At 40.8% G+C, this 22,466-nt stretch overlaps 1 protein-coding gene across 1 annotated transcript in view; it reads right to left on the bottom strand.

The window, feature by feature from the left end:
* SEMA6D (semaphorin 6D) overlaps window positions 1–22,466 on the bottom strand; it is a 54,929-nt gene that overhangs the window by 31,469 nt on the left and 994 nt on the right. The gene's annotated exons all lie outside the window — the stretch shown is intronic.

Genomic DNA, 22,466 nt, shown 5'->3' with positions numbered 1-22,466 from the left:
GGGACCCGGACCGCCTTCCATAGCTTCTCTGATTGGCAAGTTCCTAAGAGTCCCTAAGGACCCGTCACCACTCTGAGCCCCTTTCCAGCTCCTTCTCTGGACCCTTTTTGCAACACTCCATCCAGTTGGACTACAGGCTTACCATGGTGGGTAGCACTCACCGGCCATCTGCTTGCTTGTCTTTCTGATTAGATTGTGAGTTCCCGGAAGGCAGAAGCAATGACATATTAGTGGATATAAGTTCATGCGCCAATACATAAACTAGTTCCTGTGCCTGTTCCACTGAGAGAACAGTCTGCCTAATAACAGACTCATTTTTGTTTCCATGAGACACACCTGGAGTTATGTGTAATATGCACGTGCTGGAGGCTGGAAGAGTAGAGGCAATAATGATCATAACAAGCCATGGCTGAATGCTAAGCAAGCACTAGGCATTGCGATAAGCACCCCCTAGGAGATTGGTGCTATTTTTCCAAATTTGCAGATGAGGAAATAAAGAGGTAATCTGCCCTTCAGTCACAAAACTAATGATCATGGCGGCTCTAGCGTCTGTGGTTTTAATCACTGCACCAGACAAAGGTGATGCAGAAGAAAAGGAGAAAGAGGTGCTTGTGACTTATTACGACAGCAATTCTGTCATATTTGTAGCTTGATTTTATTAGTGTTATTTTATGGTACAGATAGCACTACTTCCCCCACATCCCTTCTTCTAGTCTAACTGTATCAGACAAATAAATAAAGTTTCTGTGAAACAATAAAATAAGACAGGACTTCCATGTGGTAAGTGAGCTAAGATCCTGCCTCCGTAGGTTTTGGAAGTTGGTTTCCACCTCTTGCTCCTGCGTCCACCTTTGAAGTGGCCAGAGGCTCTTCCCTACTATCCCTGACCCAACATCAAAGCCTTGACGTTGTTTCTTGAAATGATGGGGCAGAGAGGCAGCAGCAACCCTTCCCCAAGGCCAGGGAACCTCCTTCCTTGCTCAGGTGCTCTTGTGTGGAAACAAGGTGAGGGCAGAAGGATAGGCTCCCTTGGTGCCTAGGTTCCTTCCTTCCCAGATAGAGAGGCTTCCTCTGAAATCCCTTCTTAGAGCCATGTGAGAGGGATGCAGGTAAAGAGGTAAGTCTCCTCCATGGCAAGCCTTGTCTACTTGCCTTACTTTCTATCTTCAGTGACCAAAAAGAGAAGAGTAAAAAGTGAGGGTTTCATCCACACCCCATGAAATGGCTGAAAAAGGGGTGTCAATGTGTGAGACCCAAGGAAGGACCCATAGGATGATGGGTCATCTTCTCTCTGTGCTTGAGGAAAAAACACCCTCATGCAATCCAATGAGAAAAGGTGGCTTAAAAATATTCTCGCTCCATCATCTATTAGTTGTGAGACCTTGGAAAAACTACTTTACTTTGCATCTGTAAAAAATAGAAAATAATTGGACTTATTTTAAAGGGTTGTTCTGAGCATTATAGACTTAATACACAGAAAACCTTTAAAACTATGCCTGGCAAATAAGTGCAATTATTAGCTATTATTATGGTAATTGCTGTTAATATTATTATTAGCAGCACTCTGCTTTCTCTCTGCTGTGTCCCCTCCCTTTGTGTGAGAATCTGATCTTTCCTGAAGACCTCCTCTGGTGATTTGTGTCATCTTCTACATTCTAAATTTTCTTCTGGAATATTCTTTGTAAGACTGGACAAAGAAGCTGCCTTCAAATAATCTCCTTTCCCTGGCACTAGTAATAGGAACGCCTAACTCAACCACTTAGCAATCAGGTGAGATTCTCATAAGTAGCTGTCAGCACATTAGGAGTTAAGCATTTTCCCAGTATAAATATACCAAATACATTTAATGCCATTATTCCTCTTGAGACGCATCTCGCACTCAGGTCCATCACTAATATCTCTCTTACTAGAAAAGAACTGTGACATAGGTGATTAAAAGCACCAAGACCTAGCTTCCCGGGAAGGCTGGGAGGGGCAGGGGTGGTACAGGGAACACCACTAGATTCCCAGTTAGAAGAAATGAGTCCAAGAGACACCAGGATGAATTCCTTTTTGTGGGAAAGGTGAATTAGGTCAATGGAGAATTCACTGCTGGAGTATTCTGAAAAGCAGAAGTGGATGTTAATGCTACAATACCTCCCAGTCCATGTTGTTCTAAATATCTAGATTTTCTGTCTCTCAAAGTGCTAGGCATACTCTAGGGCAGTTTAAAAAACATGGTCCCCAAATATTTTGATATTGTTCCCATTAAGAAGTGTATATATATGTGTGTATATATATATCCTCTCCTTGAATCTGCGACATGACTGCTTGGGTAATAGATAACAGAATGTGATGGAAGTGATGTGTCAGTTTCTGGGCCCAGAACTTAATAAATGGGCCACTTGCTGAACCCACCCACCATAGTATGAGGAAGCCCAAGCTGCCTGGGGAGAAGCCTTCAGGAACAGCCCACCTGGGAAGGAACGAAGGCTGTGGCTCTCAGCCTTAGCGGAGCCCCCAGCTGACAGGCAGCTCCCACTGGCCCCCTGTGCGAGCAGGCCGTCTTAGAAGTGGATCCTGCAGGCCCTGCTCGAGCACCTCAGCTGACACTATGTAGAGCAGAGAGGAGTCTTTTTGCTGAGCTCTGCCCACATTGCAGACCCGTGAGTCAAATAAATGATCATTTTTTTACACACTCAGTTTGGGATGGTCTCTGATCCAACTAGATAATCGATACATTCTGTGTTTTGGGAAGAATCCTTTCCGGATCCTTTCAGGTGTGCTCTATATCTTGAAATATTACTTTCTTTGCTCTCTCCTCTTGGACCAGCTGAAGACAGAAATTAGCTGTCGAAGCTGGATGTATTACAGAAAGACAGGGCGTCTTTGGTCAGAACGCAAACGCTGCGACAATTCTCCATTAACAATCTTCAGATTGTTTTTTATGTGTCAAGCAGCACAAAACCTGTCCCTAAAATGACTTATCCCCGTCTCTTGAAATCAGGTGTCTTCTTATTAATCACAGCAATACAAATTATAACAACGAGGTACAATTTCACACTGGTCAAACTGGCTGTCCTTTTTTTTTTTTTTTTAAAGAATAATATTTAATGCTGGTGAAGTTGTGATGAAATCAATATATGGTCCACGGCAGGCTAAATTAGTGCAACCACTTAGAAAATAATTTGGCAATGTGTAACACACAAGCTCCCATCCATGCACATTCACAATACTAACCTTTGACTCAATAATTTTACTTCTCATAATTTTTCCTGACTAATTTAAAAGAAAAAAGAGAAAAGAGAAACTTATTAGAGGAAGATGCTTACTGCAGCCTTATTTATCATGGTGAAAGGATTAGAAACAGATTAAATTTCTAAACATGAAGAAACAGTTTAAAAAAAAGTATGTTATACCAGCATCACAGAATGTTATGCAATCATTACGATGATAATAATGAAGACCATTAATCCTCAGCTTATGATGTAATAGTGCGGGAAAAATTAGAATATGGGGTGGGCAAAAGTAGGTTTACAGTTGTGGGTGTGGGAAGCAAAGTTTATTCTTATATTAGCGATTATTCTTCTATTATATATATTTTCCATACAAACAACTGCAAACTTACTTTTGCCCACCTCTGTATAAAATTATATGCCCACCGGTTACAACCTTATAAAAACAGAGGTACCCATAAACAAGTGTTAAAAGGGAGCAGATAAAGGCAAAATAAGTCATTTTATATAACAGTTTTATTAGTTTCGTTTCCTTTTAAAAACAAAACTTTGTATTTTTTAAAAGATTTTATTTATTTATTTTTAGAGAGAAGGGGGGAGGGAGGGAGGGAGAAAGAGAGAAACACTGATGTGCTAGGGAAACAGCAATGGCTGCCTCTTGCATGAGCCCCAACGGGGGACTGGGCCTGCAACCCTGGAATGTGCCCTGACTGGGAATCAAACTGGTGACCTTTCGTTTTGTGGGACAAAGCCCAAACAACCAACTGAACCACACCAATTAGGGCAAAAAAACTTTGTATTTTTTTTAAACATGTTAAAAAGAAGGGATGGAGAGATGATTCATTAAAAACAATAAAATCACCCTCCAACCCAATTAGGCCGAGCATTTTCTTGGTAAAAAGTTATTGCCCTTCTGTTGAACATAATGTTTCTTGAAATAAAGAACTTACTCTAACTATTTCAATGTTTCTTGAAATGGATAACTTAATGCTAAGGTATTTTGGTAACTTCCTTGAGAACAAGTCCTCTATCAAATGACATATTTATACTCTGGGTGTTCAGTTGAGAAAATGGAGGTAATTCAGAGAACACAGTTAAATTAGCATATAATAATTTTGGTTTTGTTTCCCCTTCCAACCTCCTACTTTTTTCTTCCCAGGCTTCTAAAACATAAAGTGCTAAAATAAAACCAGCAACAACAATTTGTATTTTTAGAGTGAACTTTAATCCGATTTTCACAAAGATTCATGCCAATTCAAAATCACTGCTGTTCTCTTCGCACTAGTAATATAGTGACTGTCTTTTGCATTAAAAATTCAGAATTACAGTCACATAGGAGGAAGAAAACCTGACTCAGACTTCTGAGTGGTCAAATATACACCAGCAAAAGCAAATGGAAAACTGATTGCAATTGTGTACTTGGATATTTAAAGCCCAAACCATTTTTATCCTAGTCGTTCAAATATTGGATTTAAGGTCTCCTTTCTCTACTCTAAAATCATACACAGAAAAATGGAAAAGGAAAACCTGGTCCATCCAAATCCCAAACTTCCTGGTAGAGCCCTGGGCGTGCAGTGGCAAGAAGTCCGGATCCTCTCTCTGCCAGCCTTCTTGCTCCTGCTCAGGTCCCCGCCCTGATTCACCACCATCCAAAACCAAATACTGTCAATCTAAAGCATTAAGTAAACTTTGATTTGAATGTGTAGCAAAACATTAAGTACATGTTTTCATAAACTAATTCCCAAGTGGAACTGTTTACATTTTACCTTAAAGATAAATGGCTGCTGGAACACTGAATCTATTTCAGAATTTTAGTCACATCGAGCCATTCTTCTTAGTCATAAAAAATAAATACCATAGCAGGTAAGAATAATTCTGTAATTCTGCATCTAGTTATTAGACTTCAGCGCTCTCTGTGGCCCTTTTCAAATCAGCCCACTCAATGCTAATAAAAATATAAATATGTCAATCAATCAACCATCAGGACTGAAGAAATACCTTGGGAGCTAAAATGTAAACATATTTGTTTCCAAGGCTTCTAAGCTAAGTATCCTATTACACATAATAAAACAGGCAGAAGTCAAGATGTTCTCCACCATGATAAAATATAATAAGGTTAAATTAAATTAAGGAAATAAACTCCTAAACCAAGTAACTTTTAGGAGGCCCAAAGACATGATACTTCTAGCTCTTGAAAGAAGAAACATTTACCATTCTTGCTCTTTCTCTCTGAATTATTCGAGTTGTTTAAAAGAATCTACATTAACACCTCTTGATCAATGTCAAAGTAAAAATTGCTTAATAGTTAAGTGATGAAATCGGGACCACTATGCATCATGGCTTTGATCTTAATTGGCTCCTGGGTACTCTCTTATGCTGGAGTTGTCTGTGTGCATTTAACACTACAGAAGCCCCCCCCCCACCGCCCCCCCTACCCCCAATCTCTCTTTTGCTCAAACAGGCCAGCAGCATGCTTGTAAAGTAGAAAAGCCCACTTAATGATGCAAGTGTTTGGGTGATGATTAGAGACACTTTGAGCTGCAAATTCTCTTGTGATCTAAAATTTGCTCAAGCAGAAGGTGCCTTAAGGCAGAACTGAAGGTGTATCTACAAATGATGGTTGCTGAATATTGGTTAACAGAGTTGTTTTTCTTTGAAATATCTTTATTTATTGCAATTGGCTGGTGACCTCAACTTGATTTTTAAAAACCTGCAAGACACAATTTGTGTCTTAAGTCTGCTTGCCATTAAACAGCTACAAGTTTTAATCCAGAAATTTTAACAATGCTCTCAGAGGTGTCAGAATGACTGAACCAGAAAACCTTGGTTCTCACAATGAGTCAACAGTGGTACTTCTTTCTTACACCGTGGAGAGACTGAGTCTCTGTAGAACTAGATATCTGGGCCACCGTTAGTACAGTGGCACTTTTCCTAAAAGTTAACATTCAAGTGTACGACTACATGGAGTCCACCCAGAGCTGGCATCTGCTTGGTACCACACTGTGGGTTCCACTTGAATTGGTCAGTGCCCACTGGCTGGCTAAATATTTTGATTATCTTGCAATATGTAAAACTTCTTGGATTATAAACTAAACATCTCAAGGATGCCAATACTTATATATTAGAGTTTTAAGGTCTTGGATAATAGATTTTATTTTTTTTAAGTGTGGCAAAAGTATTGAAGTGAGTTAAATCTCCTCTGGGATATTAGCATAAAATCTATAGAGAGGAAAGTTCAAATCCAAATGAAATGAGCAAAATAATGCTAATGCTCAATCAATTTGACTTTCTGTTGTAAAACCACTAAACAGCATGTTTATGTAGGCTAGCCTAGGGGTCAAAGGTTTCAACTGCACAGCTCAACTTCTTAAGAAAGAGTTCTGATTTCAACTTTGTTTTCTTTTGATCCCATAATCCCCATATCCTAATTTTGAGTTCTAAGAGTGTGGTCACCACAGTTAACATTCAAGTCCAAGCCTGACATCATTTTACACTCATCTCTTACTGTCCTGAATGGTGAAGACAACCAGCAGTGAACCCAGAGACCAGTCTATTTTGCCTTTGTTTACAACCGAGAGAATAAGGCCCAGGGAAAACAGGTGGCTTGCTGGAGTATGTGATACAGTGGGAACTTAGATCCAGTCTGTGACCCTTTCCAAAAACTGATGGAAGTCTACTCAGATCAACACAGAATAATCACCACTGGTGAAAAGAAGCAACCAGAACAGGCTACCTGATCTGCAGAGGTCAATGCAAAATGTAAATGTGGGGCTTCTTATTCCAAAAGTACTAAAAATTTCAAGATGGCTACAGCAGAGCACTCTAGGTACAGGGCCAAGTGTGACTACACAGGTGAACATTCCTATGAAACTAACCAGCAGTGCAGTTTCATTATTTACTAGGCCTTGACTCTATGAAGGCAAAGGGGAAGAAAGACTCTTTGATCACTAAAAATGCTCAAAAAGGATCTCTTGCATAGATAAATAATGAATAAGTGAATGAGTGAAGGAAGGCACCTAGAAAATTGATAAGACCTGGGGTCAGGTTGAGTGAATACAGTAAGTCACCAAAAGTACCTGGTCCATTATTTAAGTGTTACAATTCATAATCTGAAAATACCTCACAACATAATAAACTTTCCAAGCCCCAACACAATTAAGTCACCAGAATCACGTCCAAACCGTGAGTGGCAATGAATACATGTGGCAGCATTACTGTGCTTTTATGTGATCAAGAACTGCCAACTTTATTTTCTTACCAGGGCTGCTTTGTATTTTTTTCTGTCTCTGTACTTTTAGAAATAGCCATCCAGATGTTTTATGGAATCTATGCATATGCAAAATCTACAAGCCCTTCATATAAGAATATTTCATTCATACATTGCTAGGCAACCTTGATTTGAAAACAATAGTACTAATAACAAAAATATACAAGGGAGTAAACCCCGACAGAAAATCTGGAGCCAGAGTCCCTAAGGCGGTTTGACGTTGTAGTCAACACCGGCAACTCCTGCGGCGCACCTGAAGCCAAGCTGTATTGACTCCGTCTTTCCCTTGGACCCTTCAGCTGCGAAGAGGGGGGGGGGGTCTGCTGCATGGGCAACAGCAGACCCTCCATATCACCCTGCCCAGGCTCTGTAGCTTCAGCTTCACTGGAGAGGACACTCCAGTGTCATCGCAAGATGTCGATTCAACACGGGAGGAGACAGATACCGTGTCACTCCCGAGTCGGACTGCACAACCATTCTTGGCGGTGCAGATAGACTCTTAAGAAGCTACACCATTGTCTCTCGAGACGGATGGCTGCCGACGACGACAATGTATTGAGTTTTTATTATGTCAGATACCATGCTAAGTCCTTTATATACATTTCCTCCTGAAGAAAGACATCATAACATCTCTGAGGATAGACATATTATCCTGATTTTCCATAAGGAAAACAAGGCTCTGAGAGATTGAGTGGCAGAATCAGAATTTGACCATGGGCCATATGGACTCCTGGAGAGACCAAGAGCTTTTTGGAGGAATAAGAGTGCAGGCTGGATATACAGAGAACACACTGCAGGGCTGTTTCTTGTCTTAAGGAATAGGACTTTTCATTTGATGAGGCCAGGGTGAGGTCTCGCTTTGGTGAACAAAACCACAACCATAAAACACTGAAAGTATAAATTCCCAATACTGAAAATCTAGATGGTTAATTTTACAACATACTGCAAAAGCAGACCAGTTGTACAGAGACAGGTACAAAGTTGAACAAAGATAGAGCCTCCTCACCCATATTTTATAGGGCCTCGGGGACAATTTGTTGCATTACTGTACCAAGAAGAGAGGTTAAACAATTCAGAGTGAAGGAAGAACCAGGCTAAGATTTCCAGTCAGGGAAACTGCAATAATATACTTCATTAGGGGCACGAAAGAAAGAAAGTGGGTAAATTTCCTCTGTACATACAGAATTTACAGTATGTAGCCAAAACACATGCAACTTTCACTTTAGAGCTTCAGGGGTTAATGGTTGTTTTGAAGTAGGAACCATGAGAACATGTGAATTTATTATCATGAAATGTCTTGGAGTTTAAAAGAATACAGTTAGTGTTTCTGTCTCTACCTATCAAGAGATAAAAGTGCCTTCATAATGATGGCTTATGTTTATTATGATGTTTCAAAGTGTTAATCTGGCAGGAATATCTTATTTCTCATATAAAACAAGCTATCAGAAAAAATTAAGAATAGAAATATGTAACTATAATGAAGGCACATCCATTTCATACATTCTATCTAGTTTTTCATAGTATTGTCCTCCAGGGTCGTGTCTTTTAATAATTTTTAATTGCCTCATTAAATGAAAATTCTGTTCTAGGTATACGAAATTTTTGAATAATGGCAGAAAGATATTCCTTGACAAACACATGAATATGTTTATGTAATATACACCGTGTTTATACAATATGCATATGTAATGATATAAAAATACACTTTGTAAGAAAATGCTGATCTTGTTCCTGTATCTATTGGCAAGTGCATTGTGGTGATGGCGGTGACTCTCCTGTTCAAACTACATTAGGCATGAGAAGGTGTTATGATTCTGTCCATGGAGACTGAGGGGAAGTCTACTGCTAGGAAGGGCTCCTTAGGAAGACTTGGTCTCCTGCTCTGCTTTATTCTCACCTGGAACATGCCAGGCTTCGGGGGAACGTGAAAGGAGCTACCCAAGCACAGGTTGACAGGCTGAGAAGACCAGAGAACACAGAAAGCATGCACATCTTTGATGACACTGTTGAGTCACCTCACCTCAGGACGTCTTATTATGTGACGTGACATGTCCTTATTGTTTAAGCAATTCTGAGTTGGGTTTTCTGTTACTTGTAGATAACACCTACCTGACTGAGCACCTTTTGTGTTCTGAAAACTCTGCTGACCAATTTGCATACATTCTCTCTAATGAATTTAACAGCTCTTTAAGATAAAGGCTGTTTTCTCCCTTAACAGAAAAGGAACGAAGATTTGGAGAAACTAGTGATACACCCAATCTCTTGCATCTAGTTAGCAGACAGGGTAGGATTCCAATCTAGTCTATCTGACTTCGAAAGTTATCATTTAAAATCTCTGTAGGTGTCTGTGTGTATGTGTGGTGGTGTTGTATTTTAACATTTGTCCACACTTATATACCTATGGTGAAGGTGTTATTTGTAGTAACACAATCATTTATCTCATTTTTGACTCTTTGATAAAGTATTAAAAATAGTGGAGCATAATTGAGGGAATATGCAACAAAAGAAAGCAAATGGAAAGAACTGGGAAAAGTAATCATTAGCAAATTGCCTTATCCATTAGGAGTTACTTATTTTCCTTCTCATGGGTCAGATAATTCAAAACTCTGTTCTGCAGCTAGCTGAGACATTGTGCCAGATAACATCCACATTAAATACTTATCATTAAGACCATTAATGAGTAAGTGTTTTAAGGGAGATATGTGTCTCTGAAGAAAATCCTGGATCAAAGGCTGCAAATTTTCTATGTAGAGGTTACCATGCACTCTCCTTTTTCCACAGAAGAATCTGCTAATCACTCAACGCATTCTTTTCCTCCCTGACCTTGGATGTGGCCCCACAAATTTCTACAACACAAGCTTCATCAGTTACTACCAAGCGGTTAGCTTTGGCTTTCTACTTTGAAACTCATTTGACCTGTCTGTCCTACATACATGTTCGACGGGGGATGGCTCTTCAGGGATGTAACTGAAAATTACAGGGAAATTGTGCAACCGTAGCACATCAGCCTGAGATCTGACTGAGGTGCAATTACTGCTCACTGAAAACATTATCTATGTATGTCTGAAAATTGAGTCTAAAAACTATATTAGCAGCAATGAAGTTTAAGTGATCCCAAAAGAAAAGGGCAAAGTGTTGTAAAATGTAAATGGCAATAATAGATTTGAGAAGTTGGACTACTTTTTGTCTGTCTCTTTTTACAGATAGCGATATGCACATTCGTGACGTGGATTCAGTTTTTAAATCACCATGAGATTTGGCCCTACTACCTAAGTAATGAAATTATGAAAATAAATATAGCATTAAGGAACCTATTACTAAAATGAACCGTGGAGATCATCTAGACTCTCTCTGCTGCCCAGTCCCCCTTACTTGGTTCTAATGAGAAAACTAGGGCCAGCAAGGCCAGTGCCTTGACCATAGATATCTGGTTGGCTAATAGTTGAGCAAAGCGAGGCTTCAACTTCTAGCTCTGTCCTCTCATTCCTTGTTCAAACTGCTCTGACAGCTTTGTCAGTGACGGGTGCATACTTTGAACTGTACAATTACATTAAGCCTTAGATATTAGCTAAGTGTGTAGCAAAGAGAAGGCATGGAGAGACAGAGAGCGAGTGAGCGAGAGAGACAGAGAAAGTAAAGGAGTGAGTGAGAAAGAGATCTAATAACTTTTTTACAGTTCTTTGGGGACTTGGCGGAACACAAATTTCTGATTTTCTCATTGGTCTCTGAGGACATCAAGCTCTATGAGCTTTCAGTGAATGGGGTGGGGTAGTTTTACTTGTGGAACCCCATCCAATTGGCCAAGAGACCAGCAAAGCCAAAGTCAATGCCAGGGCCAGCAAAAGATGACTGGCTTATCGCCATCACCTTTTGTAACCAATCTTTGCTGAACTTGTGGCTCCATTAGAATACCTTCCTATAGTCTTCCAAAATGGTCCCCTGGTCCCCAAAATGCTCCTTTATTCAGTCACCTCGCAAAAGACAAATGGATTTAGAGACCTTGTAAATTCAGTTAATTAGGTAAGTAATATTTGTGCTCACAAGAAAGAAATGACTATATATAGTATGCTTTGTACAAAGAAGGGCATGAAGATCAGTAAGATTCATTTTTGTGTTGTTACTGCTATAATGATTATATTTAAAAGCCCCCAATTGATTATTCTAAAGTAACAGGGTCCTCCTCACCACTTACGTTCTATATTTTTATTGTTTCTTCCACTGATTGCATCAAGGAGGCTTTGTAGTAAGTGGTTGAGATTATGGGCTCTGAAGTCAGACAGGCGTAGGCATGAATTCTGACTCTGCCACTGTGTGTACTTAGCAAGGTACTTAACTGTGGCAGACAGAATAATGTCTCCATCCCTCCCCAAAGATGTCCTTGCCCTAAATCCTGACTTGTCAATGTGCTACTTTAAACAGCAAGAGGGACTTTGCATATGTGATTAAATAAAGGATCTTAAAATAGGGCAATTTTCTTGGATTATCTGTGTGGGCCCAGTGTAATCACAGGGAGACATGAGTCCAAGGACACGTGACTATGAAAGCATTAGTTGGAGTCATGGAAAAGCTGACTCTGAGGATGGAGGAAGGGACCACAAGGGAAGAAATAAAGGCAGCTTCTAGAAGCTGGAAAAGGGAAGAAAATGGATTCTCCTCTTGAGCCTTCACAAGGTACAGCCCTTGACTTTATCCCAGGGAAACCTAGTTGGGCCATCTGACCTCCAGAACTGTAAGGTACAACACTTGTGTTGGTTAAGGCCTCTAAGTTTGTGGTAATTTGTTACAACAGCAACAGTAAACTGATGCTCCTTGAACATCTGTGTCCTCATCTATAAAACAGTAAAAAAACATATGTGACCCAAAGGGCTGATACGGAGACTATATAAGAGAATGTAACTAAAACACTTCAGTGCTTGGCAGAGATTAAGAACTCAATAAATGTTCATTGTCATTATGCATATGATATCATCATATAGAGTAGGGATTTACATATTGCTGACTATAATAAATAGTGACTCCATAAAATGTAATTCATTGTATCCTAATAATACCTTACATTTTGAGCGGCACTTAAGTGGTTTTTACAAAGCACTTTCACGTCTTCTGTATTATTTGATGCTCGTTATCATTGTGAGTCCACAGATGAGAGGAAGTGCTTTCCTGGGTCACTCAGAGTATGCTACTGGCCAAAGTAGGGATCTAGGTCATCTGGTTCTAAAGACAGCAGGCTTCCAAGCTCATCATGTGGCTTACAGAAATATGCATGAAATGCAGAATCTTCACATGAAACAAAAATGATAAGCCAAATGATGATGGGGTTGTTCATCGCACATCAGACCATTTCCCCTGCGAATTTATCTAGGGGAGTTTTCTGCAAGGGCCTCAAGGCTTGGTTTCTCCGAACGCAGCCCAAGTACTCTCTCTAATGCATCTAGTCAATTGTGCAAAACACAAGAGAAAAAATTCCATCCTGACCGCAGCAGGCAATCACCTTATGCCCTGAAGCATGAAGTTTGATTACTCTTATCTCAGTTTATCATGAAATCAAAAAATGTTGTTCTGAATACTGGCCCAGGACTCCAGTTAGGAAATGATATAGGCCAGTCAGCAGAAATAAGTGAGCGCCCTTTTTCTTTCTTGATTTCTGTTCACTGTAAAGAACTTCTGCAAACTGAAAAAAAAAAAAAAAAAAAAAAAAAGGCCTCTTTAGCTTTTAGCAGATTGTATTACTTTTCTCCCTCTTTCATGAGCCAGCCAGGAAGCCTTCAGCTCATAACCATTCTCCTTGTGCTGTAGGCAAAAGGCTTCAGATCTACTACCTAGTGACCTGTAACACTAGCCTTGAAGTCTAGCACCTTACCTGGGTGGGAACCTGCACTCTAGCTACACTAGATCATCATTTCTCAAAGTGTGGTCAAGGGACAAAATGGGGCACAAGTCACCCAAAGTGTTTGTTAAAAATGCAGACTCCTGGGCCCCTTGCAGACCCATTGGTGCTGGGACCCTGAGAATTTGTATTTTAACCCTAAGGGATTCTGATGAATGTTAAAGTTTGAGGATCACTGGGAGAGGCCAAAGATGTGGGTGATGGCAGGGATGAGGTAGGACTGTACCTGGATTTCCACGGTGTTATCCAGGCTTTCGTGAGCCCAGGGGGTCCGCCAACATACAACACATGCCGATCATTTGCATTTGTCCCTTGACACAACCAACACTGGCAGCCAGATTTCTGACATCGTCAATCTGAAACAGCTGAAATTTGGGTCAGGGATCTGCAGCTAGGTGTCAAGGTCAGGGGTAAATCTCCAGGCCCCTGGACCCCTCCTGCCAAATTCCTCTTTCCAATCAGGCTGAATTTGTGGCTGGTGTAGTGGATGGCAGGGCGGAGGGTAGCTGGTTGTGAAACTGGCCTCAAGGTATATGCATCAGTTAAAGACCTATGATGAAATCACAGGTGAAAAAATGGCACAGTGCCCGGGGTGAGCACATGGGCTCTGGAGCCCGACCGCATTTACTTTTCTTGACTAGACACTGAGATATATATAGCACTCATGGCATGCCAAGCACTACTCTGAGTGCTGTTCAAACAGTAATTCACTTATGTCTCACAACAACCCCACCAGGTGGGTACTACCCTCATCATCCACGTTTTATGAGGTGGAACCAAAGCTCAGAGATATTATGTAAGGTGCTCCGGATCACACAGCTTAGCAGTCACACAGCCAGTGCTCCCACCACAAAAAGCTGGCATGCCCTTAACTACTATTCTGCTTCTTATGAATCCAGATCCCTTGGTTCCAGTCTTCATTAGTTGTCAACCTGGGAACATCACTTAAATCTCCCATCCCTCAGTCTTCCCCTGTATGCTGATATTATTATTAACAGTACCCACCACGTAGAATGCTGATCAAATAATTTAATATATACACGTAAAGAGTATCAGACACATAGTAAGCAGTCAGTAAATGCTACCTCTTAGCTATTAGTCCTACACTCTAAGAGGTAGCGTGAGGATTAAATTAGGTAACATATTTAAAGTTCTAGGCACAGTGCCATGGCACACGGTAAGCACACAGTAAGCACTGGCTGTTATTATTAGTCAAGTTGAGCCAGGCCAGGTTATTTTAGGTCCTGTCTGGAAGGCAACTGTGTGCTATGAAGGGGAGATTGGGGGGAGAATGCCCTTCACTTCAAAAAGTAACTGGGTGGGAGCCAGACTAATTACTAGACTCAACAGGTTCTCTGCTTTACATCACTGGAATATTCCTGAAAAGTTCCTGATATTGAATTTGTGTAGGCTTAATCCTTTTACCCCACTGACCTATTTTATAATTTCTGATTGATCTTTCATTGGCAGTGATTCTTTGGACTAAGACTCTTCTCTGTCTGTCATGTAACTATTAGCTTGTAAAAGACGTAAATATACCAAAGAAAATTAAACTACTGGAGCGATACTTGGCAAAGCAATCGGCTTAATCATCCCCTATTGTAAATGTTTTCATTCTATCTTTCCTTTATTATATGTTCTAATAAGCTTGCTTATATTACACAGGACTTCCAGGCTTTCCTCCCACAAAGCTTATCAAGTCCACTCTTAAACTTAACCACTGTTCGACTACAGTTTATGTTAACTCAAGAGGTTAATGATGGCTTGGAAACAACCCGCATACCCCAAATAGCACAGTTTGGAGTAGGAATGGGCATGGAGGGAGGGAGAAGGGAAGGGATTTGGGAAACTGGGGTCTTGGGGAGCCACTGACGGGGGATGAATGTATCCTGAAAGCTCAGACCCAGAAAGGCGTGCTGAATCCTCAGTACTCTCAAGGGTGGAGTTCTCAAAAAGGAAGTATTAGTAACTCTCCAAGTCATTTACTGCGTTTTCACTTTTTATTACAAAAAGACAGTCAATAGCTCCATCCCCATTTCTTGCACAGTTTACCAGCCACCACAGGCCATAACTGCAACGTAATAAAAAGTTAAACTCAGTGAACACACTTACTGAAGTATCTGCTGCATGTCTACGATGCGTCACTCGCTCTGCTGACTTACAGGGTGAACAGGCAGTCTGGCCTCTTGGGGCTGCAGCCTAACGAGCACCTGAGTCCAACTCTTATCACGTACGCAGATTCAACAGTTTCTACTCTGTCTTCCATTTCCTGTCTCCACAGTCCCTTCTCCCACCACCAGAAATTCTTGTATATGTATGCAATTTATTCTTCATTATAGAGTCTATGTCTAGAGTCCTTTCAAGTTAAAAAAAAAAGATGAAGCCCATGAGGCAGCAACCTTCTAGTTTGGTTCTGCTAAACGACACTGTGGGAGAAACCATCTTGCTGGGAAATTCGAGGCAAATCATGCATGTTATACATGCAGTGTTCATGTATAACACTGAGCCATTTGGCAGTTGACGTGGAAAGGGGGAGGGTTCAATTCTGATCACAGAGCAATCTACTAAATCATCACGAGACTGATCCATTCACTCTGATGGCTTTAAGCAGCAGGGTCATCTGCTGACTGGCTAAGTACAGTAGACCACAGACACTCAACAAATATTCGTGGATCGCAAGGCAAACTGCCTCTTCCCCCCTGAAATGTATGTCTGTCTTAGGTTAGGACTCAACCATGGACAACTGATCTAGACCCCCACCCCCGCCCCAGGGCCTTCGCCTAAGCTGTTCTCTATGCCTGGAATGCCCTCCTTCTAACCCCCCCCCCACTGCCCCTCACTGTCCACATGTCCAAATCCTACCTAGTTCAAGGACCAGCTCAAATATCAGTGGCTCTACAAAGCCTTCTCTGACCACCCTCTCCAGAAATAACCTCTCACTACTCTCCGTTTCCATAGGTCTGTATGTATGTATCCTGACACTTAAAACACTTGCCACTTTATTTTGGCGGTGTGTTGACCTCGTCTTTTCCATATACCACTTGGTAAGACCCTAGAGCTCTGGAACTGTGTCATGTTCCTCTTGGAACTCTCTCCCCACCCCGGCACCTACCTGTGAAGCACAGACATGTGGTAAAAGTTAGCTGGATGAACAAATGGTCACCCCAGCAATGGCCCAAAACAGAAGCATTCTTTATTTATACTGCAAAACAGTAGCACTCTTTATTCCTCCTTCCGTAGTTTTAAACATATAGTTACTCCACCCACCAATTACCCAGGAGAGATCTGGGAACTTACTGATAAATGTGGACAATCCTAAAGACCAGAAGAGCTCCTTGAGACCCTCAGAATGACATGTAAGGCCAAGGCCAATGTAGATGCGGGGGGAGTCTGAGTGCCTGCTCTGCTGACAGCCAGCATCTGGGAATGGAACTGTTCTTTTCTCAAAGAGATTCATCTGCTCTGGTTCATATGTGCCAGTTCTTCAGCTGAGTAGAAACTCCAGACTTTATTTTTAAATACAGACTCCAATAACAGGTTAAGTAATTCAGATCATCCCGAGGCCTTATTATACATGTACCAACAACACACTGGACTTTTTAAAACCCCTATTTCCTTCTCATAAATATATGTTGAAAAAGCTTAAATTTCAGCATTATTATAGTAGTAATGTGTATTTCTTCTTCTTTCCTCCCATAAGAATACTGAATAACAGAGAAAAACAACAACAAAAATGCTGATGCATAAGAGACAATTTTTTAACAATGTGTCTGATGACTCACAGAGGTAAAAGGATTCTCTCACAATCATAACTAAGAAAAATGTGTATTACAATAGAATACATAGTCAAACTTCAGTAATATACTTTTCCTCCTGGTGCCACCAATGCTTGAACAGCTGCAGTTCTCATTGCCTTTGCTGATGAGGCCCATAAATACTCCTGGGAAATGGGACAAGAATACATAATGGATCTTTACCTGCCAAGACCAGAGAAATGAATGTCAATTGCACCCTGATGCAAGAGGACTTTTTGGTGGAGAGTGATGAATTTTGTCATTTGTCCTCTGCCACCATAATTTTGAAGAGGCAAGCCTAACATGGAGAAGAATGGTGGAAGAAGACAACTGTTCTAGGACACTTGAAAAGAAGAGTGTGTCATAATCATTTGGTCAACAGGAATAAAAATGAAAGAAGAGTACAATGATACGCTTTCATTCAGAGAAAGGTTAAAATTTAAGAGCATACCCAATCTGTACATATCATTTCATGCAGTAGAATACGTTCTCTCAAAATCCGACTCTTTTTTTGAAAAACAAATGTCAGAACTACCAGGGACTCAAAAAATTGCAGAATGGCCCCTGTTCCTGGAAACAATTCAGTGCAGTGATAAAAATGTGGGTAGAGAGATAAGGCAGCCCTATTTCAAACCCTGACTCACACACCTTCTGTCAAGTGACCTTAGGAAAATAACTTGACTTCTCAGAGGCCTGAGAGTCTTTTTGGATCATGCACTGATGGAACTAGAACCTACCTGATGCAATATTACAGAACGAAGATCAAAATCTTAGATGAAGCCTAGAATTTTGTAAGCAGACCAACAATAAGTGACTGCGTTTTCTCCTCTTTCTCTTTATCATCATCATCATCATCATCATCATCATCATCACCACCACTATCATATTCAAAGGAACCAAAGTTTTGCCACACTGAAGCAGCCTTTTGGAATACTGATTTTAAGCTGTTTTTTAGAAAACAAGACTCAGAACTTTGACCCTCCCCCCTTCCTGCCCAAGAGATTCAGACGGATAAACCTGCTTCAGGAAGGAGACTTTAGGATGCTGGCTTTAGCCTAATTTGAATTAAGTATGGTAAATACAAGGGCTTTCAGGTAGGGAGGGGTCTGTTAGCTAGATACCCACTGGATTGCCTAACAAGAATTTTCCTGCCAAGTGTGTTCTTCAACTACTTGTAAATCACTCACTCTTATTTTTGAAACCCAATACCCCATTCTACCCATTTATCCTTTGTCCAAAAATGGCTTATATACCCAATGTTGCCTCACCATCTCTGTAATTTTTGTGCCTATGTGAATTATCCATGCACATGTACTAAATTTGATTTTCTCCTGTTAATATGTCTCTGTTAATGTGATGATTAGCCTAGCTAGAGGAACTTAGAAGGTGGGAAGAAAAGCATTAATTCTTTTATTTTAGTCCCTACACTTCTATCCCAGTTGTTCTGTGGCTGATTTCATTAGTAACTATTAGGGTAAGATGTAAAAATACTATGTCCCACCCTAACATGAGGCACATCAAACTCCTCTATCTTCATCAAAATAAAAAGAAGCAATAATTCTAATTATAAAAGTTTTTTTTTTTTTTAAGTTTGGCTATATAACTGGACATATATATCCACCTAATTCATGTCATTCTTGTTTTAATAAGCAATGACTACTGTAGCAGATCTCTTATTGAGTAAAAAGAAGAAAAAAGTGATAGAAAGCATTGGGTATTATTAGAGATGGGTCTCAGATTTAGGCACAGCACATGTTCTTTATGAAAAGGGATGAAGCAGTAACTGTTCAGTTCTCCAAAGAACCAGACCAGGTCTTTTCTGTTTCAGTCTTTTGGGATCACAAGTTACAGGATACATTTTTTCTTCCTCTTTTCAAACAGAATGAAGTTTGAAGGTCTAGGATTGAGTGGTGTCTGAATGGCTCCTTCTCATTTTCTAATTCTGGTGGTTTAATCATATCAAGCTTAAGGAAGCTTTCCAGTGGGTCGTGCAAGGTTGGGATAAGTCCCCTCTTAAGTGGAACACACCACTGCAAGCCAGCCTTTCTGCAGGTGTTCCCCCAGGGCTGATGGGGGACCCGCACAGGTTGTCAAACAATGGAAACTTCCCGTTCTGGGTGTTAACTTTAGTTACCACAGCCAGACAATGCTGCCACTGGTGTGGAAGAGAAAATTGCTGTAGCCAGCTGTGCTGTTCACAGTCGGATGGATTCTGTGTAGCTCCAAATGGTGATGGAGCCAGCAGCCTGTTGTAGCCAAGGACAGGATGATGGATGATCTACACACTGTGTCCAAGTGGAGAGAATGGCAGAAGTTCACTTCAGGGTTGTTAAAATGCTAATCCGGGTGAGTTAACAGAAGCTTAATAGAAAAGAGAAGTTTGGGAAATAAGTATACCTCATGTGGTACCTATGTGGACCACTGATTTGATTGCCCTTGGTTACATAAACAGCTGCTTTTTGAAGGAGAATGTTGCCTACCTTCCCTGTTGGGACAGATGAAAGTAGCATCAGTTATCAACTAACTGCACTGCCGTTGTTATCAGGGGCTGAAGAGGAGAAGTCAGTCAGACAACACGCACCTCAACTAACAAGGATTATGATATGCTCAGTATAGTTATGTGATTTTTATTCTCTCCGCATGTCATGGGAATAAATCAAACCACACCTTTTTCCATAACTGGAAGTTGGCAGCAATTCACAAAAATAAGCAGCAACCTAAGACTTTGGCTTTGGTAGATTGTAATGCTATGTCTCCATTCACATGAGCCACGGAAAGTGAGATCTTCCACTTTAATGACACTTTCAATACATGAATGGCACTAACAGTACATTGGATTATTAGTGTTAAAAGCAGGAAGCCTGGACCTCTGTAAATATCTGGTGAATTACTCTTGCTTCACATTTCTAGGGTAAAATAATATACTTACTGAAAGGGGGTGCATATTTACATCTCTTGCCTAATGGTATGTTTGCCATTCTTTATTTCTTTTCATTCTTATTTAAATTTAACATACAGAAACATGTCTGCCTCACCTGGTGTTGGAACACTGGCTAGCATAGCTTCTTGCAAACAATAACACTCAATAAATACTGAGTGGTTGGCCTCTTGCTGCCTCTAGAAATGAATCTAGAATGTGCAGGTTTAAAGTCTATTAATTGAAATAAATGGTAATATTTTATCCTGCAATATGCTAAGGAGGGAGTTCACCTCCTATGGTTTCACCAATAATGGCTAGGCATTCAGCCAGGCTCTTAACTCTGCAGAAAATACATCAGAAGGCTGAAAAATGACCCTCTTTCAGATGCGTTTCTCACTCCTTGTATCTCAGTGTAATTCACAGGCAAGAACAATGACTAAGCTAATTACCAAGGTTTATTATAATAAAACAGCAAGAAGTGAAGAACTTCTGTAGTTTCAGTAAATCCTTAAAAATTATGGGTATCTTTGTGAATCAAAGCTTTGATTCCTGCCTACTTGCCTATGTGTCTTTCAAGCAACAGAAACCACCGCACAGGATTCAGGGCCCACTTACCCACAGCAGTAACTGGACAGATCCCTCCCGCGCAGCAAGCAGCCAGTGAACTGAAGTCCACTGGATTTCTAAGTGGCCCTCCCTCTAAGGACTAATAGGTTTACGTCACAGCTCTCTCTCAAACCCATCAAACCAGGGAGACATGACAAAAAAAAGAAAAACAGGAAGAGGGCAGAATGCCCATAAGTCTAAATCAAACTCCAGTTAACCAGCTGTTTGATGGTGGGGAAGTCACAATATTCTTGGCACACTGTCCTGAATCACAGAAACGTGCCTCAAATAAAGGTAATCTATGTAGGGCCCCTAGCAGAAAGAAGGACAGGTAGCAATCCTTTGCAGGAGCCAATATGAAACAGTAGTTGGTTGTTATTCTAACCAAATGTGCCAATGGAGGAAAATGGTCTGCTAAACTGAGAGCACATTCTAGAGACCCAAATCAAAGAACATACACTAACTATAAAAAAACAAGACTCAGCTACAGTTTATTTATATTCAGATGTTTAAGTTCATGGTAATATAGGCCCAAATCTCAGAGCTTATCTGGCAATTTCTATTTATCTAAGGCAGGGTAAACGTTTGTGTAACACTTGCCAGGCTGACAGAATATGCCTGTCACTCACTACATTAAACATGACTACACACAACTTAATTTCCTGACTTAGACAGCTAAGAGAGCTAGGGGATTTTTTAACAACATGAATAAACCGGCATCAAAACCTATTGTTTAAACCACCAACAAGGACAGTAAAATCATCACCCTGAGCTGTCTAAGATAAGATTTCTCAATCCCACCAGGAAAAACCTTGTGAAAATTCTCCAAATAAGTATGTCTCCTATTTTGAGAGACAGAGACAATGCAATTAAAAATAATAATAAAGTTAAACTTTACCCTAGGGCTTCAACCTTGAAATAAACAAAACAATCTATTTATTACCCCAAATATCAGGTAGGTGTTGCAGACTTAAAATTCTTAGTCGCTAGAAGTTCTTGGGAAAATTGCCCTAGAGACGTATTTTCTTTAGAAAACGGAAACACTACCGTTATTTTTACGGGAAAGGAGCCGCCTGTAGAAACAGACATAGGTCCAATTACTGTTTACAAAGTCTCCAGATCTACAATAACGATCCACTGTCCCCTCTGCGTGAAAGTCACGCAGCTGAGAGCGGCGAGGGGCTGGGATGCTAGAATGCTAGAACTTGGGTTACTGACTGGTCCCCTCAGAACTGAGAGCTCTCCCCTGACTTCCTCTAATGCTGTAATTAATACCGCTATTTCATTCCGCGTTAGCTCGGTGACATTTAGCTCTCCAGAAGTTCAGGATTTCAACAATCACCTGACAGCACCGGTCCCGGGAGTCGATTTAGCAGAAATTTCTCATACCCAGTTCTCATCCGCACCTTTAAGTCCTTTATGACCTTTTATTTCAATCCAAGAGTAAGACAAGACAGGGGAAGCGTTAAGGCCCTCTGCAGCCCAGGAACAAACATCGCTGTCAAGACTGGAAATAAAAGTTTGCCTACCTTCCTCCTCACCATCCCCCTGCCAGCGGCTGCCGACGCGAGCCGCGGCTCCCTCCCGGCTGCTGGACGCCTCTCGCCGCTGGAGAAGGGGCTCATGCAAAATTGACTCTTCCTTATTTGTTTGCATCCATAATTGATGGGTAGATGAGAACGTAACACATTTCAGCGCCCGGCTCTTGCCGCCTGGCGGAGACCCTGTCCAAGACGCTTCCGTAAATCATTTCCAGCCGGAGAACAAAGCACGGAAA

The sequence above is a fragment of the Furipterus horrens genome, unplaced genomic scaffold (assembly GCF_987537825.1).
Source record: "Furipterus horrens unplaced genomic scaffold, mFurHor1.1.pri manual_scaffold_3, whole genome shotgun sequence".
NCBI classification, from domain to species: Eukaryota; Metazoa; Chordata; class Mammalia; order Chiroptera; family Furipteridae; genus Furipterus; species Furipterus horrens.
This window is presented reverse-complemented; position numbering and strand designations above follow the sequence as displayed.